We start from the raw sequence: 8,742 nt of genomic DNA on the forward strand, positions 1-8,742 counted from the left end.
CGCGCCGGCACCGCCCCGGGCCCGGCCCCGGAACGGCAGCCGGGCGGGGACGGGGTGCTGCGGCCTCCGGGTGCGGGGGCTGCGCGGGCGAGAATGGGCCCTGTCCGCCCCGACCGCAGAGGTGATGGGGCGAGGTGCCCCCGGGCCTCTGCGGGTTTGAAAACTGGGGGCTTGGAAAAGGGGCTTCCAGGAACCCACAGACCCAACACACTCCCCACCCAACAGACTTCACTGTAAGACTGAGTAGCATCTTGTTTGTTGGTTTTCAGGATCATGAAAGACTGAAATGTTGTCATATGTCAATGATTATTATTTTAGGCAAGTATTAACAGCAAGAGCTTGACTTGATTGTCACCTTTTCCATGCCACAGTGACAGATATTTAGATCTCAACTGCTTCTCTTCCATCTGGTTATTGGTGTAATACACTTGGGATATGACTGGTCTGGCTTTTGTCTCTGCTTGGTCACACGTAGGATGGCTTTGGGACAGCCTGCACTCCTAAGGACGAGTCCGCCCTCTCTAGATTTTCAGTCTTAAGTATTGTTTATTATTTCTTATCTACAAAATTTTTTTCTAGCCTGACAGAAGTCTGAACAGCAAGGCAGCCAAAGGCACTTTGACTTCTTACTAGGCGGTCGTCTATTTTTATACTAAAAACTACGTATATCATATTTACCTTTATTTCTCAATACCTTTCACCTATATTAGAAAGTGCACTTTTACTATGAACTAATCTCAAAGTGCCAACATCACCACAGAAAATGGATGACAAGAAGAAGAAAGGACAAGACATGCCCTGATTTTTCCATCTTGTCTCCATAACCCCCCTGTACCAAAATCTTAAAACCTGTATTTTCACCCTGTGAATACTTAATTCTTACACTATTTATTTTCAAGTGATTCGCTTGTCCTCAAACAGGTGGCACATCCTGTGCAGAGTCAAAATCTAACTACTAAGCACTTCTAGCAACATTCTAAGATTTCTGAGCCCCCCAAAAGTTATCTCAGTAATTCTAGACATCAAGATGATGTGCTGAGTTCCTACAGGGATAGAACTTTTAAGAACATACAGACAATATCTAAATTAAAGGGGTCAGAATCTCAGCAGTCTGTTTCCTTTTGTTTCAGTATAAGCTGTAAATAAGAATCAACCTCTTACGTACTTGTCTTCAGCAAGTTTGAAGCTCATATCTAGCTCATATTGTCCTTAATCTGTGAAATGAATTTTTCTTCATTTCATTTTACTTTTATATTCTTCATAATCCCGGTTTATAAATTTTTTTTTCTTGGTCTCAGTTCTCCTTTTCCCACTTTGATTGAACAGCAATGGCAAACAACTGAAAATAAAACTGTAAATAAAACATTTGAGTGGGTGCATATTTTTCACCCCATCATGTTCTCTCTCAATATTACAAAAAAATCATGTTAGTGTTTCCTTTCCTGTTCTGTTGCACAGTGATGTGGTAACAGCAATAGGTAAAGAAAGCAACTTTACTCCTCCTGAACAACTAGCAAAATTTTCAAAGGGGCAAAGCATTTGTCCTTTTTACAGGACAAAGCACTATGGATACTATAAAGGGTCATTAATGTATAGAGATGGGAAAAGATGGCATCAGACCTTGGGGTTCCCTCTTACAACAAAGCACCATAGATACATTAAATGGCCAACAACTCCTGATGAAATTTCAGCATTTCTAGCTAAAAATGGTTGATCTGACCACTTGAGATGGTGAGCTGCAGGCACTGACTGTTGGATTCACAAACTATTTTGGTCATAACTATCTTTCCTTGTCTTCCAGAGCCACCTTGCTGTGCAGATGGAGAAGGGCATTGGGACAATCTGTCACTAAATTGTGCCCTTCCCCAAAGTAGGAGAGAGGTATTCTCCATTCAGAAATCTGGATTATCATGTAAAAATTCTGGAGTCTATTTTGGTTGAAGATAATTTTTGAAGTTGTATTATAACATGAATAGTATAAAGTGGTAGTTATTACGAACTACTTAAGCACAATGTGGAGTTCAGCTCTGCCTTCTGGGCTCTGGCCTTTGACCCTTGGATGTGCTTACAATGTCATTTTATATAGTTCAAGGAGGAAACACCTGCAGTTAATGTGAAACTTGGGCTTTCAGCTAAAAAAAGATATATAGTCACTCTAACTGCATGAGAGCTAAGGACTGTTGAAAATGAGCTGAATAAACTGAAAGCAAGAGAAATACCCTGAAAGAAGGTGCATGTTTTCTCCATTTAAGTAAGCTACAAAGCAGCCTGGCTGGGAGCTGGGGAATTGCCGTGAGGTATTGTGCAGAGCTGGCAGTACAAGACTGCTTTAATTTTGAGATGTACTATTAGTTAAAAGTCAGAGCTGCAGGAGGTGAATGCTGCCAGATGAAAATGCTGATTCGTGCAAGGTAGCCAGCATACAGTTAGAGATCTGGGGATTCATTCCCAACCCCACATCTCGGCAGCTGCCTGGGGCACATGAGGAGCTGGCACTGCAGAGCTCTCGCACAGTCAGTGTTGCCAGTCCAGAAGCAGCAGCCTCCCTCCTCTTCCTGCCTCTGGTTAAAAATACCCTTTGGATTTTTCATCTGCCTTTTGTTTAGATTTTTGCAGGAAGAAGCCATTTTGTACTAGAACTTGTGGGGTTTTAAAGCCAAACGCCAAATATAGTAGCAAAATTGCAGTCAAATTCTACATGCTGGCAGCACTTCATGTAGCTTGTGTATCCTGTCATATGATCTAACTTGGTGAAAAAATAAACAAGCTGAAGCACATAGAAACTGAAAGTTTGCCTGAACATTGCTGCAACAAAGATTTTGTTGTTTAATGCCACACTGAATCTGTGCTGAAAGTATTTACTCATGTTTATGTGTACTTTAGTTATCTTTGGATGAAAGCTCTAATAGATCCACCTAGCTTCAGAGCAAAGTAGCATATAGGCCCTTTTGGTGCAAAAAATATTACAAAATTAATGACAATCATAAGGTTTGAAAAAATGAATAATTTTTCAATTGAAAGTGTTGCCACTGTGAAAGAAAGGCCAGGTCAGAGTAAACATATGGGTAAAATTCTGCTGAACACTTGCAAACTATGGATAGAGATTTCTGAGCTGATTCCTGAGGCTCACTTTATAGCTGATGGAGGGAACTAGGAGCTCTTCTTACCCGGAATAGATGTTAGCTGTACACCAAACAAATCATGCTTTAAAAAATCCTGCATTTTTTAGTTACCTGCAAAGGGAGATTAAGCTAAGTTCTCTGTGTTCTGGACTACCATGGTTAGGTATTTTTATATTTATGTATACATAGGTATTTTAAATGTATGTATGTATGTATGAATGTATGTATGTATAGCTGCATCTGATGTACATAGCTCTCTATACCTGAGAGAAATGTATCCAGCATTTCCCCTCAGTTTAGAAGAATTACAAGCATTTCAGTCAATATAGCCTCTTATTTTTAACAGTAAGATCCTTGATGAACTGACTTCAAAGGTCCAAGAAGGGAGCTCTGCCACTAGGAATGGGAATCACAAAGGTCAGCATGCAGAGTTGGGGGGATGCACACTAAGCAGCATCCAGCAGGAGCCCACTAAGAGGGAGTTACTCCCAAAACCTCTTCTTTCTCTGGGAGGCAGAACACCTGTGTGAGACAGGGGTTCAGTTTTTGCACAAAGGTTGGATGCATCAGTGCATGTTCTTACAAATCTCTGGGAATTATGCTAGGTTATGTGACACTGAACTACTATTTATTTATCTGTGCAGGTCATATAATGGTATGAGATGAGTGTATAAATATGTTACGTGATAATCTAAAGTCAGTTCAGAGTGGGGTTTGTATGCTTTGTGGGCTGTCTCATAAATTCAGCTACGAATTATTTATTCTAGAGAAGGTTTGACATCACAGAAGCTTATGATAACGCAATAGTTTTTTGTACAGAGCAATCATGCCCTGCTTTTATGAATTCACAAAATGTAGAAGGGTTTGCCTCATTTATAATGCTAGCCTTTCAATACAGACAGTTGGCTGCAGAATTAAACTCTTAATGGAATTAAGGAATCTAATATTCATATGCCTGTATTGTCAGTGGGAACAGATATTACTTGCAAGAAAAATCATCATGGTGTTCATTGTGACTAATACAGTCTCAGCTTTTAAAATCCTCTGTGTTAATTCAGACCTTTTAAATCTGGATTCAACAAGTGCACCTCCTCCTCATCAATAAAAACAAGGGTGGCATTGTGTAACCAGTGCCCTGCAGCAATTGCACAGATGGATGGTGCCTCTCAGGAAAGCAATTACTGTCTGTTCTTCAAGCTTAGTTCTAAGGCAACCATCTCACAAAACAGGGGGCTTTGCCAGCTGACTTTTAATTAGCATTATTTCAGAAATGAAGAAAGATTATAGGGAAAGAAGTTACCAGGTTGCTTTAACTGATGAAGCAAGCAAGTGCCTGGTCTGGACCATTGGTGCAGAGTTAGTGTGAACTAACAAAATGTTTCACAATGTGAAGTCAAAATAAAGGTACAAATGTTTCACCCTTCCTTTACTCCCTGAAGAATGAGCAGAATCATACCAACCAGTTGACTCACAGTCTTCTGGCATCATTGCTGTAATAGCTCAGATGATTTCCTGGTTCAGAAGACATGTGCAAAGACCCAAGTCAAAGCTGAATCTGTGTCCAAGTGACAGCTGTTCACAACTCTGAACATCCCTGATTTAGTTACTCTGTCCTTAGCAGCTACAGATAATGGCAGAAATTTCCTCTGGTGCATATTCCTCACCATGCAAATTGCAGAGCACACTAGATAGCTGGAGGCAGTTGCCAAATACCAAAATTTTAAAACATTTTGCTCCAGTGCCACTGTTTCAGGAGAAAAGCTTGGGCATACCCTTTGACCATGCAGCCTGTTTTCCATGATCTCTTTAGGGCTTCAGGCACCTGATTTTCTTGTCACTTTTTCCGTATGCGAGTTCCTCTGCATGCCCCTTCATTTTAACTTACTCCTATAGGCTTTCTTCTGGGAAGGGAGCACCTGTCCTCACAATTACACATCAGGCAGAGGCAAAGCACTCAGGGTTATGTCTGTTGGACTGCCATCAAGTAGTCCTTCCACCCCATCCATTCCAAAACTGTTACTCACCACTTTAATGTGCACTTGCATGTTCCTGCTTGCATACAGCTGTTTACATACAGCTCTGACTGACTCAGCAATAGAAATAAAGGATTGGTGAGCAGGCTGTTTATTTAAAGTTCCTCAAAAAGCATTTACCAAATGGTGTTAGCTTACTGTGTCATTAACCAAGATATATTGAGTTACCAGCTATCTTCACCAGCCCCTTGTAGATATCTGGGACACACAGGAGTTTCTCAGTAGTGGAAATCTGGAGCTTGGTTCAGTTGCAGACAGAAGCATCTGATGCTGTCTGAGGTATCCTATGGTATGCCAGATATCCATACATAGCAGAAAGGTACGGGATACTGTTGCCATTCTGAACAAAGCAGCAGCACCAGGACAGGTGAAGTGCATAGAGTGCCCTCAATGACATAAGGAATCCATGTGGACACTTGGATTAAAGCCCTAACACAGCAGTTGGGAGAGTCCAGAGAGTGGCTCTGCTGACCAAATATGCCTACCCTCTGGCAAATTGCATTGCTCTCTGGGCTCCAGCTGACTGTACTGACCTCATACCAGGTCACTCTCCTCTCTCCTCTGTCCACTGCCTGATACCAGGTCACTCTCCTCTGCATTTTCAGCTGCTTGGGCTCCACAGCCCAGCCCCGGTCAGGCTCAATTGCAGAACCTTGGTTTGGCACTCTTAGAGAAAACTGCACAGCAGAGCTACATAAGGCAAGACAGACCCCGAGATGGAGGTAGAGCTATTGACATATGGTCCAGAGAAAAAGCAGCACTGTTAAAAAGGTGTAAAATGCTGGAAGGAAAAGGCAGAGAGTCAAAAGATGGCAGGGTGGTGACACTTGAGCCAGAGAATACTCATTTGTTGTCTTGCATGGGGACATGAGCATGTTAATGCTAAGTCTAGTAGCTTGCTAGTCACAGCTACCTATACTAACCAATAAATTATTACTTTCCTCTGGTAAATTGTCTGTATCTGCTTGCAGGCTTTTTTTTTTTGCCTTTGCTGAAAGGTGTCTAGCAAGGTGACTCATGAGGATACAGACTCACAGGAGATGCAGGCTGCAGAGGCTACTGTTACTCTGAAAGAGAAATTACAAAAGCTAAAACAATTGTGCAGTCTGGTGTTGTCATAGCTATTCAAATTACAGATTTATAGCTTTTAATTAGGACTATTCATTGTAGCAATATAAAAAGGGGAGGGAAGAAGGAAAGAGCTTCTTCCATGCTAAGGAACTTTTATGAATGCATCTATTTCATGGGAGCTGGAAGATTTCATGGAGAGGGTGCACAGAGTAAAGCAGAAAGGCATTTATAATCTGTCAAGACAATACTAAATTTAAAGCCAATAATTAAGTTTCTGCATAACGGACTTCATGAAGAATACAAAATTTGAATGACACCTGCTGCTTTATAGACAGAAAATGTGGAACTGAAATATGAAATTACTGAAGGAACAGAGCTGGAAACACTGCTGAGCAAGGGGAACAGGAACGGTGGTCGTGAATTAATTTGTATGCCTCTGCTGCAAAACTTGCATTCAGCACATAGGGTAGGAGACCAAGGCAGCATGATGGCACACTGACAGTCCAAAGAAGTTGAATCAGCTGCAAAGGGAGCATTGAAAGAGAAGCAATTTGTGGATCAGACCATTTGGCTCACCAGAAGACAATTCAGTCATTGAAAAGGGCATTGCAGAGAAACAGAGTATGGTTCCACTTCTCAGCACAGGTTTTGGAGACAGAGGTGGTCCCAGGACTTTTAGATCTGGCACTACTGGATTCCCAGAAGGCACATCTGTTCTCTCTGCATACTACCTTGCAAAAGGAGTTGAAACAGGTTACATTTCCCACAGCCCAGAAGCCTCTCATTATCAAAGTAGCCCCAAACCCAGATGTGGATGTGCATAAGCAAAGGGAGAATTCAATCCACAGCTGACTTAACCTCAGAACAAGTTGGAGCTGAATGATGGCCATGGATAGTGGGGCTTTTAGAAACCCCAGAAGTGTTGCTGAAAGGTTTGATTTCTGGGGCATCCACCACCCCATCCCATTATGCAGTTTTATCAGCAGCATTAAGAGGAGCTCCAGCTGCAGAAGAGAGCTTGCAGCACTAGTTGTGAAGGAGTCTGAAAGCACTACTGGCTCCCAATCTGTTGGATGATTGTTTTATCTGGATAACAGAAAGCTGAGGAAGGACTAGGGCAGTGTTTATCTAGGAAGCATGCACTAGGTTTGAGACTTGGGGCTTGTGAGGGAAGGAGTAAGGAGGCAGGCCAGTATTTTGAGGACCAAGGATTTGCAGTGATGCATGGATTGAACTGGCTGAGGGGGCACCTACCTGACACAGAAACACCTAAATGCAAACAAAGGTTCATCTGGGTCAGAAACTTGCAGTGCTGATGAGAAAGTGAGTTAAGACTATAGCATTCCCTGATGCTAGCACGCTCAAGGAATTGACATGTCGTGACTTACACACATTGTCCCTAACAAGGAGAGGTTCCTCTTGGATGTAGTCAGGCTCTTTGCTCTGCCTGTGCTGCTCTCCTGCTTACCGAATTCTTTTTGATTTCCAGCGTGAATGCATTCATAGGGCTTATACTTACATTTGTACTGACACTACACTTCAGTTTAGACAGCTCGGAATGGCTTTTAGTTTGCACTGAATGGAGATAAAAACACAAAAGGGTAAATACTGCTAAAATAGGAAAGGCAGCTTTGATACTGTCCTGTTCTTCCCTGTCAACTACTTGGACCCTTGAGGACCATGTGGTGTAACCAACCTCACCCACACTACCTCCCCGGGGCTGACACTGTTGTGATACGCCCATTATCTTTCCTTGGTCTACATTTTCATGGAATCACAGAATCAAATCAGTTGGAAAAGACCTCTGGGATCATCAAGTCCAACTTTTGACTACACACCATCAGGTCAATTAGACTATGGCACTAAGTGCTATATCCAGCCTTTCCTTAAATACCTCCAGGGATGCCAATTCCAATGTTTAATCACCCCATTACCTCCCTGGGCAGCCAATTTCAATGTTTCATCACCCTTTTTGTGAAGAAACTCCTCCAAGTATCCAACCTGAACATTTTGTGTAAGGCAGCTTGAATACACTGAAATGTTCTGGCCTACATGCTGTAACTTTGGCCACTCTGCTTTTTTTTCTTGCCTCTCATGTTTGCACTCATCCATATGTCTATCCAACACTTATCAGTTTAGGCTAGCACATGTTAGTTGTTGGCTTTTTCTTATTTTTGGTTTGGTTCTTTTTAAAGAACGGGCATCAATGGGTTTTTTCTCTTTTTCTTCTGCTGTTCAGCAGTCCTGAAATAAATAATCCCTCTTACTTGTAGCAGGTCCAGGTATTCAGGGGAATATTCAGTAGAGTATCTTCTCTGACTAGTCTCATGAAAATCTTTTACCTTATCAAAAATGTGTTAGCTTAGTTCAAGAAACATTGTGATAAACTGCTGCACTAGGGCATTTTGTCTTGGATATATTTATATATGTTTTTTACATTTTAAAATATGTTCTGGATATGATTAAGAAATGTTTAAAATTTGACTGCGAACAAAACTGTAACTTCAATATCAATA

Source organism: Zonotrichia albicollis, chromosome 3 (genome assembly GCF_047830755.1).
Source record: "Zonotrichia albicollis isolate bZonAlb1 chromosome 3, bZonAlb1.hap1, whole genome shotgun sequence".
Lineage (NCBI taxonomy): Eukaryota > Metazoa > Chordata > Aves > Passeriformes > Passerellidae > Zonotrichia > Zonotrichia albicollis.